General features: G+C 35.4%; 1 protein-coding gene and 1 long non-coding RNA gene across 3 annotated transcripts in view; one reads left to right on the top strand and one right to left on the bottom strand.

Annotated features, from left to right (window-relative positions):
• The window catches only part of LOC117918584 (potassium transporter 5-like), a gene marked incomplete at its 5' end in the record, with an annotated part of 29,758 nt that overhangs the window by 3,430 nt on the left and 12,286 nt on the right, over positions 1-14,042 (bottom strand). The window lies entirely within an intron of this gene.
• Positions 6,078-13,230, top strand: LOC117918588. 2 transcript variants are annotated; one of them, XR_004651890.1, is made up of 4 exons: positions 6,078-6,358; positions 11,780-11,923; positions 12,839-13,010; positions 13,131-13,230. It is a non-coding gene; the product is annotated as an uncharacterized LOC117918588 (long non-coding RNA). The 2 variants fall into 2 exon arrangements; XR_004651889.1 differs by having other exon boundaries at positions 11,780-13,010.

Here is a 14,042-nt window from a genome sequence, read left to right as displayed (position 1 = left end):
GGTGGCAATTCAATAGTGGCTGTAAAAACTACAAATCATGCAACAGGTGCCAAGACACTTGTTACAAACCAAAAACCTACAAAGCACTATAAATCCAACATAAGTACTAGAGGAAACTTATTTCTGTAGGCTTACAGGGTAGTTCATCAGAAGATATAGGAGCCTATTTAGTGACCAATAGGAAGCAACAAATATGAATTAAGGCCTTCTCCATTGCAGCTTCACACAAGTGATAACTTGCATGATCAGTTGAACCACAGAGGCAGAACCACCAGAACTACTTTAAGCATCTATTAACAGCTCTTTTAGCAGATCTGAACTCAGTTCCTTTTTGTGAGCTTACTTTTCCTACTCAAGAGGAAGGAGTAGCTCTTTTCTGTAGCCTGTAACCTGAGTCATGCACCAGGCTAAAGCCCCTGAAAATAGACCTTTTGAACTAGAAAAATCCCATACAATCTGTTCCAAGTGCAAAAACTCAGACCAAAAGACCTCTGAATTATCAGCCAAAAGAAGCCTATTCCACGGAAACATCCACATAGGTGGAAACCCATTCGGTAACAATAGTTCTGGGACAATGTCAGGATTCCAACTGAACTTTTCCTACAGTTTCCATTGTAGTTACACAACCCTAATGCTCAGTTACATGATACCCTTGTCTAACCAATCTGAAACAGCAGTAACTCAATCATTTAACTCATTGGGAGCCTCAAAAGAATTAATTACTCCATCTTCATCCAAATTAAAGTTGACAACCATCAGTTTTCACTTCACCTAAATTTGTATGAATGACGTCATTAGCTGCAGAGGACAATCTTGTTGACATATATGTCTTCCATGGACAAGAACAAACCTCCACATCAACTTGTTGGAAATACTATCCTTCAAACTCTAAAATACAGTCATGTGTGGTATACCTAGCTTTTGCATTCATCAACCTCAAGACCCCATCCGACTCTCTTGTAAATTATCCAAGAGGATGCTATTTGTGGTTTCCCAACTGCTATTTAACACACAATTGCTTGCTATTGGCAGCAAGGTTATTTACTGCCATGTAGTGAACCTAAGGCTATATTTGGTTCCTGGAAAATTTGAGGGAAAATTCAATGGAAAGAAAATCAGAGGAAATGCAGAAGGAAAATAAAAAAATAGATTTAATATCAATAAAGTATTTTTATATGTTATTTCAAAGTGATTTCACTTATTCTAATTTTTTATATAAAGATGAGATAATTTGACAATGCATAAGTTTCTGCTTAATTTTAATTATATTTGATTTTCTTTAGCATTTTGCATGATAAAGACAGTTTCAAAAGAAGTCCTAGAGAACACAAGGGAATACAAAACTAAGCCAGAAAATCACAAGCAACTAAAATATCAAGTTTAGTCAAAGATATGGATTACATGATCGCCTTAAAAAGGTAAGCCAAATAATCAAGGTGAATTTCCCATTATTCCTACTAAACTAACATTAGATGGTCAACCTCTGGAAAGTCCATCACTTGAAAAATAAGGGAATTCGCAAGTATGTATCTCTATGGCCAAATTGCCACCAGACCTATCATATTAATCCATAAAGAAAATGGAGTTTTCCAATTCAAAGAGCTGGAAAACAAAAGGAAAAACTCCAATTGCGTGGCAATGGGAAAGTACATATTCTCTTTTCTTCGTAGAAGACTGGTTTATTTCTTCTAGTTAGGAGAAAAGGCATTAGCAGAAGGATGGAAACAAGAACGCCGAAACAAAATTAGGTGCTATATGCTATATTGTTAAGAATTCATTTAAAAACTACTGCAAATAAAAGAATGCCAACCAAATAGAGGAAAGGATACAATTATTAATATTCTGAAAATATAAAGAAAATAGATGAAATATTCTACTGAGACACATTGTAGCACTGATAGCTTGTTCTGTTCATCATAGGTTTATTATCATAATTTGGCTACTCCCTTCATTAATTGGACAAAAAATCTCTTGAAGAGTCTCATTTACAAGAGACATATCTCAGGGTGGTGAGATCTAAATTTATGACCTCTATCATTCTTGAAAGTCCAGCATAGTTATCAGAAAAACAACTTATCTGGAAAATCAAAATTTATCTGCTTCAGGAACAGATGAATAAATCAATTATGACACTTACGAAGCAAAAAAAAGAGGTTGTAACATGTAATCTACATTGCTAATCCCTTGATAGTCAAGTGTTTCAACTATATATTTTTAAAAGTGGTTTGTAACTCTAAAAGACTAAATGATATGAACATGAAGAAAAATCATTGTTGATATTTGATAAAATTGATGTACTTTTAGTATTTAGTATCACATCTATCTAACCATATTTGCTAAGTTCAAGAAGCCAAACTTATGAGCATTCATGTAAAAGAGCATCATAGAAATACCTCCACCAGCCTATTTTTGCACTGTTCTGACACCTCAGAAAATAAACGTGAAAGTAACTCTTGTTGCCTCCACCCTGTGAAAATCCTCTGTCCATGTATACACCGCCTACTTTTCATCTTCCGGCACTCTGACCATCGACGGTATGCATCAGATTGATAGAACTCTCCATAATAGAAGGAAAGTATATCACCCATCTTTTTGCTTTCCATGAATCGTTTCACGGGGAGAAAATTTTTTCCAAAGATGTATAGACCAAGGAGAAAACTATTATGTTCAATTTCACTCCAAGATCTGGCAATGGAGCCTGGAAGCAGAGAGCACCCTTTGTGCCTATCAATGGCCATCTTAGCACCTTCAGTTGTAGGTTGAGAATTAGCCAATCCTCCTGCATCTTTCTTCTCATGTAATATGGTATCCAGACGATCAATAAACACTTCTGCATCCAGGCTGTGTGAGGTGATTTGGCTTTCTACACTCTTTACAAATTCTGAATTCCCATTTATATGAACTGCATCAGCTTGACTACCACAGAATTCCAATGCATGCTGTTTGGTGTTTTCAGCTTCATCATGGGGCCATATGACTGGGATGGGTAATCCTAATAGAAAAGAGTCTGAAACATCATCTTTGACCTCTGTTTCAGCTGACTTCAATGTAAGCTGCAAGTGAGTGTATTCTTCTATTAGAGGTGGAATTTTCGCCTGGTACTCTTCTCCAACTCGAGGATGTACCTGTGGATCTCCAAAGCTATCACCTATATCAGAAGAACATGGAGGCGGGAAATGCTTGGCAGATTCATTTTCAACACCATCCATGCTATCCAATTGCATTGAATCCCCCTGACAAAAATTGTAAAGAAATTTGAGTTCAGAAACCTCAATCTACAAGAATCAAACACCTGAAATATGACAATACTTTGGATAAAATTGTTTATAAAGGGTATCTCACGCCCAATTCCTTTATTCTGAACTTACAAGTGTGAGCAAGCCACATCCCAACCAAATGGACATGATTTGAATTGTTAAGAATAAATAGTTCATCAGTAAAAATTGGAGAAATATGGAGAAATGGGCATGCTTCAATTCCTAGAATCATAGAACACTCACCACATATGCCTTGATCACCAACAAAATTTACTCAAATACCATGGGGGTGTCTGCTAAAGTCAGATTCTTGGTCTATATTTCATCCCTTAAACAGACTCATATGTCAACTTTTGAGTTCTGATTTCTAGTAAACTCACAGCCCCTACAAATGAAATTAGAAGATGGCTCATCCCCACCAGACTAACTGTGTCCTCCAAACAACATCTAGAGAAATGCTGCTTTCAAAGCAAATAAAGTATTGTTATGTAGTTTATTTTATAATGCAGCAAAAATATGGTTCTTCCACAATGCCAGTATGAATGCCAGCACGAATATATAAATGTTCTAACACCAGCCCAAACCAACAATAAATCCATGGTCAAAGAGACAAATTTACAAGCTGTTTAGACAGGAAAGACACAAAAGAATCTAAGAGGGGTCAGAGAACTTCTCAGACCACAATTTACCAAGTAAATGCTTTTATTTACAAATGGTTGCCGAAATACATGAACAATAAAAGCCAGCAGCAAGATTTACACCAAAAATAGCACTGCCCCATAGAGGCAGTTCCGTACCATCAGAGAAGAGAGCCTGTTTCCCACATTTACAATGGAAAATGTAAAATTAACCCATAATTAACCATGGTTCAGGACAAAATTCTCAATTTACTCCACATAGATTAGTGGGAACTCTCAATCCATACATCTCAGGAAATGTAAATAAGCTTTCATTTATAACACACTCATTAAAAACAACAAAGCACATAGCTTCAACCTAATTACCAACAAAACGAACCATACCCTGATCTATTTTCAAACCCAAAACCAATATCGAAAGCTGCCACGCATTTTCAAGCATTGAATACATAATCAGAATTAAAACAACACAAAAATTAAAAAAACCCATCAAGAATATTACTCTCAATACACAAAACATCACATAATCTCAAACAAACCAACAGCATTCGAGCTTAAGAAAATCATCCAAACACCATGAACCCATTCTCTATGAGAATTCTTACATAAACCCATTTAATTCCATATATTGGCTTCACAAAGAGAGAAAAAAAATCAACTCATCAGTACACTGAACTACTGTTGAAACACTAAGAGAAAAATACTTAAAATATATACAAACAAGAAAGCAGAACATGCAGAGAATGATTGAGAAGAACATTAGCTAACCTCCATGGAAGGACTTGAACGTTAAAACCCACGTGAAAAAGCAAAACTGGGAAAATGGGTTTTCATGGTTATGCATCTATTGACCCCGATTGTCAACTTTTGTTGTGAAAAACAATGAAAAAAAAAAATGTGTATAAAAAAAAAAAAGAAAACAAAAACACCAAATACAGGTGTAGAGAGAGAGAGAGAGAGACATACAGAGAAAGACACACAGAGATGGAGGAGAAGATTACTTCGTATGAGGGACTGGAGCTTTCATGGATACGATGGTTGAATTCTTGAGGACTTGGGAGGAGAGAGAAAGAGAGAAAGCTAAGGGAGGAAAATTAAAAAAAAAAGAAAAATAAATACAAAAAGAAAGAAAAACTCCTTGCAGAGAGGTGAGGAACTGTGATTAAAATCCACTAATGACGATACTACCCTTGCCTTTGCAACTTTTTCTACCTATCTTTTTTTGTAATTGTTTGTCAAGTAATGGCTGTAATTGTAATTTCAATCTTTGGATCTGTTTCCGCCGGTGAGCACTAAAATCATGACATTTAGTGCCACGTGAGAAAATAGACCTATTTTTATTGTGTTATGTTTTTTTCTTTAAATTACAAATAATTACAATATTAAAAATACTAAAATTATATATTCATACACATAAAAAATTTAATTTTTTTAATTAATTTAAATAATATTTGATTTTTTCTACCTTAAAGGATAAATCAAACATATAAAAATTATTTTTCTTAATTTTTATTTTCTTATTTCTTTATTATTTTTCAATATTAAACATAAACTAAATAAATATATTAAATTATACATGAAGATTACATTTGATGGTGATTGAAGAAGTATTTTCATTTTTTTTTAATATTTGAAAATTTTTAATTTTTCTTATAAGAAAAATTAAAAATACCTTCTGAAATTACTATCAAACACATTTAAAATATATTTATCTTAATATATTAAAAATACTATTTGATATTAATTTTTAAAAATATTTTTAATATTCTTAATACTTAAAAGATACAAATTTTTAAATATAAAAAACGTTTTCTAAAATTATGTTACACGAATTCTATATTTAACAATACAAAATGCTACTTCACAAAATCATAATTTACGTTGACTTAAATGCATTATGTTACTCATCTCACATGCATCGTTAGAATGCCAAGGTACAAATTGGTGCCGCAATATGAAATGTACAAATCTAAGGGCATATTTGAAAGAAAATTTGTATGGGCCGAGCGTGATATCATAATTAAGTAAGCCTATGAGGTCAATTCATAAATCTTATAAAGTGAAGCACATCATCAATAAAGAATAACCAAATCATCCTCAATCCAAATGGATAAATTAAATAAATCATGGATATATAAATACGTGTCTTTTTAAATGTAAAGGTTCTCTTTGCCAGCTGGGTTAGGGTTGGAGTCCGAGCAGAAACGACTTCGTCACTACGCCTGGTAGCGTTAGTCTAGCCCTAGCCCTAATCCTAACCCTAATTTCTGTTTCTTCTTCTCTCTATAGAATGGTGGATATGCAATTTGGGGTTGTGGATTGTTGGATGATCAATGGAGGGAGGGGTTGGAAGAGAGAAGATGAAGGCGACTGTGAGTTCCTGAATTTGAAATTCTCAGTGGATTGGGGTTCCGCTTTGTTATTGTTCTGGAATTGAGCTGATTTCGGCGCTTCATGCAATTGGTAAGTGAAAGTTCTGGTTCATGATATTTAAATTTGATTATGTTTGTATGTGTGTGGATTTTGTATCTTGAGGAAATGAAGAAATGTAGGGCATTGGTGAAAGTATGCTTATAAGAAGTTTGCATGTATAGTGTTTAATGTATTATCTTTATTCAGATGGTCTTAAGCTTGGTAGAGAAAAGGATTTGTGGAATGTCTGTTAATATGTTGTCAGGAACCCTGTGAATAACTATCATATAAACTATAGAGAAATGAGTTGGTGGGTTGGCGCCTAGTGATGTACTATACTGGAGCTTGGTGGCTGCAGTGGAAAATGCAGAAGAGTTGGTGAGTACAATCCTAGGAACGAGGTAAGGGTTCTTAGCTGTGCCCCTGATGGTTGGGGTTAGGGCTTCGTTGAGTTGGGTATGCAAGGTTTGAGAAGAGCAGACCTTTTTCAGATTGCATTAGGTGAAATGGTTGCTGAGAATCTATGACTGTGATCGGGAATGAGAATCTATTTTTACTAAGGATTTTCTGTTTGGATGTTGAGGAAGTGGAGGAAATAGTGGAAAATGAGGCCTTTGTGTTTTGTTTAGTTTGGTTGCTAAGTGAGTTGTGGAAAGGAAGAAAAAAATCTTGTTTATTTTGGTTTCATGTAGCTTTCCATCAAATGTCTGGAAATTTTTTGTTTGGTTCCTGAGAAAGTGGGGGAAAGGGAGAGAATTGTTCTAATTCCTTTATTGTGCAATTTGATTACTGAAACGTGAGATTTTCTATAGTTTCCAAGAATGCGGAGGAATGAAGAAAGGTCTAACATTTTCAAATTAACTTTTTCAGTAATTTTGATTATTAATTTACTAAAAAGTGAAAACTTTCAATTGAGTTATAGAGAAAGTGGAGGGAAACAAAGGAAAATTGCTGCAATAGAGTATTGCTGGATAGCTTTTTTTCTTGTTCTTGTGAGAGACTGGACATTTGATGGAAGGTTATTTCACGCAATAGTTCCTGATGTGTCCAGATACAAGAATGAGATTTCAAAAACCTTTCTCAATCTGGGTCAACTAGGAATGGAAATAGAATACCCTCCCCATTCTCCCATTCTAGCCAACCAAGCATAGCCTTGATGTCATTCACTAGCCCTAGTGCTGCATTACGTCCGATCTGACCCACTTTGAGCAAATATTGAGTTGATATGGTTAGCCGCTTCTATCCAGCAGTCAATTCCATAAAGTAATCACAGGTACTAGTTAAGATTGTGAAAAGAAAGTAAATAAATCATGTATGAAGATATCAACCTTGTGCTTCCGTCATCTTCAAATTTTTGGCATCGGAGTAAGAACCATTGATAGATGGAAATGCAATTAGAGAAAATCACAATTAGCAGATGAGAACATATAGAAATTGAAAAGCAAAATATTGATGAAATGATTAAGATCTAATTGTCAAACATTGCAAAAATAGTAGATAGAGATCAGAAGAATATGAATAAATTAAAACCTAAAAGACAAAGAATAGATTCAAGGTATACCTTCATCAATTCTCTTATTCTCGAATCTTTAGTTAAATCTCATACACCTTTCTTTTCCATGAAAGATCTCAGGCTGTCTTGGTTTCCTTTGTTAGATCGGCATTAAGGATTTTCATTGTGCTGCTTCGCCCATTCCTCGTTTGTTCCGCCGCCGAGAGGAATGAGCAAATTATAATGAATGGAAAAAGTGGATTTGCCTTTTTAAGAATGAAAAATAAAATTATTATGAAGGCCTGCGGATTCTTTATATTGTATTTCAAGCCCTGTTTATTCAGAAATTTTATATTTGTGGAGGGAATAGGAAACTAGGTTCTTTATATCACTGAGCCAAGATTTAGAATTGAACAACAAGTGTGTCCATATTGAACATTGGACAAACAGAATACTGAACCAAAAGTAGGGTCCAACAAAAAAACTGCCACCATACTTTTTGGACACATCCACATTTGTATATATATATTCCAATATGGATTAGAAATGCAGTGAACATGTAAGGATTCAAATGTTTTTTCTCAATCTTTATCTACCTATGAACTCTTTAGCTAGTTGAAAAATAAAAGAAGTAGTTTAAACAAGGGTTATACATTATTGTGTCTTCTGTTTGGCAATGGCTTGAAATTTTTTATGAAGTTGCATATATTTGATGAATAGGATTAAATTTGATGAATAAATTGCATATATTGGAGGCTAATAGGCTGACAAATGTGGTAAGATAATAATGTTGAGCCAAAGAAGGGAAGGGGTGTTGACACTGCACTAAACCTTGTGGAAACAAGGACCTCAACTTTTTCTCATTGAAACAAAAGCACAAAAAAATTATAAACTGAAGTGTAAGTTGCCAATACATACCCTATTATTGGTAACATAAATGGAAGACCTAATCTTCATTGAATGTTTATGATGTAGAAGCTTAAAATAACCTATTGTAAATAATTATTTTACATTCTAGTGATTTTTAGAATTGATTAAGGAAATATCATTATGATGATAATGGTAAGAATTTTGATTATTTGTTCCATTGATATTGCATTTATACAAGTCTATACAGCTTATGAATAAACTAGATCTATGGTGGAAAAGGTTGCCCCATTTGCCCTATTTTAAAGCAATTGAAAGCACGGAAATTATAGAAACTTGAAGGGTAGGAATTATTGAAGTTAAAGTTGGAAGATGCCTTCATCAAATCTCTGTATGCTTGATCTGAGGATTCTCTTGAGGAAGGGAGTTTGCCAATCCTAGATTTCATTAATAGGTTGGAGTGGCCTATTTAGACTTACCGAACTCAAGTACACAAGACCAGTCACAGATCCACTTGATTTGTGCCTACTTTTTGTAAGAGGTTGGTTTTACCTCACACCTCCCTTGTCTCCACTCAAGTCTCTGCTTGACCACGTGCCCTCCTCTATGCAGGCACCCCATCTTATCAAATCCTAGTCTTCCTTTGATCAGCTAATCAAGTCCAATTCAAGCCCTCATCTCCAAATGCATCAAACACTCAACCTTGTCCTCCGAATAAGGTGTTCAGCCCCTGCTAATACATACAGATTCAACCTTGTATATCCACAATGCACTGGTACTCAACTGCAGTTGAGATTTTCTACAACCTTTGTAACCCCTTTCAGATCTGGTTGCACAGCCACAGGTACTTAAATTCACAGACCAAAACAGCAGCAACTTTGTTTGTTGTTTTGGGTCAATTAATCATCTTGATTTTTTAATTAAAGTTTTGACGCTCAGCTCTTCAATGCTCCATATGATCTTCAAATAATCCTCTCTCAGTTCTTGAGATGAAGATCAGCAATCTCATCTCAGTAGCAACATCACCTCTTGTTTTCAATCTTCCAAATCTGATACAGAGGTGTCTTCAAAACAACAACTGAAATTCCTTTATGCACTTTCCGAAACTAATTTTAAGAACAATAAAGATCAGCTCACAAAATCTCTAGTCACTCTCTTCAAATCAGCATTGTGGATTCTCAAATCTAAATTAGACAACTACTTTAAATATACGCTCACAAAATCTCTAGTCATTCTCTTAAAATTTGCATAGTGGCTTCTCCAGAACTGAGTCAGAATTCTCTTTCAACTAAAACTCATTTGTATCTTTTAATCCACTGTGGGAGCTCTTCAGTCAACTTCAAATATGGGAAGAAGAAGAAAAAGTGGAGAATCAATCTCCATAATCTCAAGAACTTGATAGCACATCCTAAAAATCCCCCAAACCTGATCTGAGATTTTTTTTTCTTCACTTTTGATTCTGAAATTTCAATCCTCAATTTGCAGCTCTTCAATGAATCTTCAAGGCTTGAAGAACACTCATTAGACTCTCTTAAGGATGAGGAAGAATTTCAGGTAAGATTTCAAATTCCCTCCCAAAGCTCTCTCAGAACATAGTTGAAAATGGATGGCAGCTGAGAGTTTTCCAAGCACTTCTTTGATGATCTAGAGCCACCATAGGCTTTTTCAGATGGATATGACAAAGGACATGTGGCACCATCTAATTGGATTCTTAAAATTCAAATCTCGAAGTCCCTAAGCCCACAACAAACTTGGAACAGCATAACAACCTCATTGCAGTGTTTCCCGTGTATACAAGCTCATAACAGCCTTTCCCGTGTGCACTCACTATTCGCAGAATCTGATGCCCTAGGGGCATTGTGCAGTTAATGCGCTCGTCCTGAGGACGAAAATGTGGTTGCACATTTTCCAGGCAAGGAACAAGGCTAATTTTGCTCATCAATGGCCCATCAGTCCTCTCTACTCATGCTTGGCACTTTTTGGCCTGCTAAATCCTGTTTTTGCATGTTCTTGTAACCTCCATATCTTGAGCATTTCTCCACCAATTTTCCTGATTCTTTGTCCATTTTCTTGATCATCTTTTCAATTATTAGCATATTTTTGGACTTCTAAATGCCACTAAAGCACCACTCAAACATAGCTCAATCTTCAAGTACTTTTCTGGCACGGTGGTGATCAAACTTGGAGGTCATCAACACAAGGTCTTCAATAACTCTTCAAAGCCACTTCTAACACACAAGATGACTCACAACTTTCTAACTTATCATGAGACTTTGACATGAAATATGCCAAAACTCACTTTATACATTTACAGATAGCTTTACTCCAAACATAGTGGCTGACACAGACATTGTCAGATATGCTGCTATTTGTCTGGAGTGATTTGCTGCTTTTTTATGGTTGACCAGATTGGAGCAGAGAGGCAGGAAAATATATATGTTTTTGAGAGATGTTCAATCGATTGTGGGAACTATGATTGTTTAGAAAGCATTAAGTAGGGGCATTCCAGGCTAATGTTTTGAACTGTAGCAAAAATGAATTAAATGGTTTGCTTTCTACCATAAGTATTTTGACAATTTTGCTTTGGGGTTTGGGGATACTGCCCTTTCCTTTTTATCATTCTTTTTTGGGGTTGGTCAGGGTGGTGTTTGGTGAAGATCGATCAGCACTTAGATTTGGTGCAGGGGTAACAATGGCTCTAATTCAGTGCTACATTTTAGCAAGATAATTGCAGTCAAGAGGTTTGTTTTGATAGTAAGGACTGTTGAATTGATACTCACGGTAGAAAGGATTTGACTTGTACTCATAGATTGATCTGCAATGCAACAACCTTTATTATGTTTGGTCGTTGTATTTGGTGAAGGGTTGTTATTTTGGGGGTGGTTGTAGTTTGTTTGGGTTGTATTTTGTGAAGATAGGTCTGCACTTCAATCTGGTACAGGGATTGCAATGACTATAGTTCTAGAGGCTTCTTCTGATGAGTTAATTGCACTCAGGGGCTTGGTTTGTGTGTGAGTTATACGTTGAATTACTTTAATTTTTGTAACTGAAGGACTTGACTCATACAATTAGATTGGCCTCCAGTGTGATGTCTTTTATCTGACTTGTTTTAGGATTTGGTTTTAAGACTCTGAGCGGAAGGGTGACTATGGCGGACTGTATTTTGTTTGCAAGAACAGATATCAGTGGCTGCAGAGGAATGGTTATGCTGTTACAGATACATGAAATGCAAAAGAATTATCTCTGGAATCAGGGAGGTGGTTTTTCTTTCTGAACTTTTTGAGACAGCATCTCTACTTTTGTTGTTTCTGTAATGTTACATTTTTTACTTTAAAGGTTTATCCTTTCTTCTCTTCTAAATTGACTCAATTCCGTATGTGGCCAAAGGTGTTGAGGCCACCTGACTGCCTTTACACCTTTGCGTGATATGTAGCCCAAGGTGTCAAAACCACCTCTCTGTCTTTACACCGTAACTTCCATGGGGCCATACAATATTCTGGTTCATTCTTTTACATTGAAAAGACACAGGAAATAAGATATCATGTTTGATCTGATGAACACTCTGTAGATTGGGTGGGCTCTGCATGAGTGAGGGAGCACCTTTTTTTATTTTCCCTTTGTCAGGCTATACCTTTTGTTTATCCCTTTGTATACATCCTGTGTACCTTGCTGTATAGCTCCTTTCACTAATACACAGATATCTTATCTTTGCTTATCGAAATTCTGATGGAAACTCTGCATTTGTTATTATTCCTTTCCTGTTCTTTTCTTTGAAAAATGATTGGCTAGCAAGATCATAAGTTTCTTATTCTGAAAGATGTGGTGATTTACATTTTCATCCCAAGTGTTATGATTTTCAATCTCCAATTTCACATAAGCTTGTTACCCCAAAACTTGCAGCTTCATAGTCTTTTCATTTGTTTTTGTCTCTCAGTATTTTTTAGCTTCATCTACTCTCAAATGTGTGTAAAGCCTTTATTTTTTGCATCTGATTGTTATTTATTTTTGTTTTTCCCTGACAAATATTTTGATCAAACGTAAATTCTGTAAGCAACACATACAATCAAATCTCTGCTCTGGTAGTGGGATCGGGTGTTAATTTTTTATGTCTGAAGCTTTTTGTTTTCTTGTTAATTAATTGAGACAATTCTTGATTCAATTTTGATGGATAGCCAACCACAAAGGCAACTCCTAAATCCTGTTGAGAAGTTTGCCATCAGTTCACAAGAGTCAACATGGAAGCATAGTCCATGAAGTGGAGCAGTTTGAGCATGCTGATAAACTAACCTCATGGTTTTTTTGGAAAGTAAAGACATATATTACTCGATTTCTTGAAAATATAAGGTATCTATAATTGCTACTGCTATTACTGAGTCCTCTGTATCGTTACATGCTTCGTCTTTTGTATGTGTCCATTACCAGTACTCATCTCAGGCTTTCCTTGCCTATTTTCATCATCTACAGGTGCTCTTCCTTTTCACATGAAAAACTTAGTGTGCTCATGAAGTAACAGGCTCTTCTTTATCTTGGGTTTCAATGGCACGCCAAGTCTACCCAGATAGTACTGTAAATATAATAAACCATCAGATATTGGGATGGAAAGAGACAACAGAAGCCTGACAAAAGATCTGCGGTTCTTATTTCTTGGTGGTTTTGGGGGAGAAAGTATGAGCCTATTTGCTTCCATCACTTTGAGGTTATTACCAATCAACTTGAGAAGCCTTCTCATCATATGGGGACAATGAAGCAAAAGGGAATGGATGTTTATGTGAAGTAAGTTATTGATTGGTTGGAGGATGTGGAGCGACTTGTGTTAATGACATGCAGAAAGCACTTTTGATATTGACATTCTCAACATTGTTATAGGAAATTTTTTACTTCATCTGCTTTCAAGGATATGTTTATGGAAGCAAAACTCACGAGGAAAAGGGTGCTACTCTTTAAACATATATGTGTAAATGCTATGTAAGTTCTTTTGTACTCTCCAATCAGCTAGATGTTTCTTAGTTCTAACTAGCGGTGAATGAAGAGGATGGCCAGCCCCAACGCAATTTGGATCTTTCATCTTTGTTGTAACCCCATGTTGGTTCTGTTAAATTTCCCCAAAAGAAGAGGGGATTGAAAAAAAAATGCTTGGTTTGATTGCTTTAGTAGTATTCCTTTGTCAGGGACATTTGATTTAAATAAAATTCCATCTTATGGTTAGTTCAACTGTTTACTTAATCTTAATATGACATGATTTTGTTGGGAAATTAATGATCTTTGTAGGGTTTGGGGTTCAAGGAGACACAGTACAGTTTGTAAGTTAAGGCCTATGATATCCTAACTGAAGAAACCTCATCAGGGTACCTTGTAAAAACCTTCATTATTTTGAAC

The sequence above is a fragment of the Vitis riparia genome, chromosome 7 (genome assembly GCF_004353265.1).
Source record: "Vitis riparia cultivar Riparia Gloire de Montpellier isolate 1030 chromosome 7, EGFV_Vit.rip_1.0, whole genome shotgun sequence".
In the NCBI taxonomy this organism is placed as follows: Eukaryota; Viridiplantae; Streptophyta; class Magnoliopsida; order Vitales; family Vitaceae; genus Vitis; species Vitis riparia.
The sequence above is the reverse complement of the archived record's forward strand: the minus strand, read 5'-3'. Positions and strand labels throughout refer to the sequence as shown.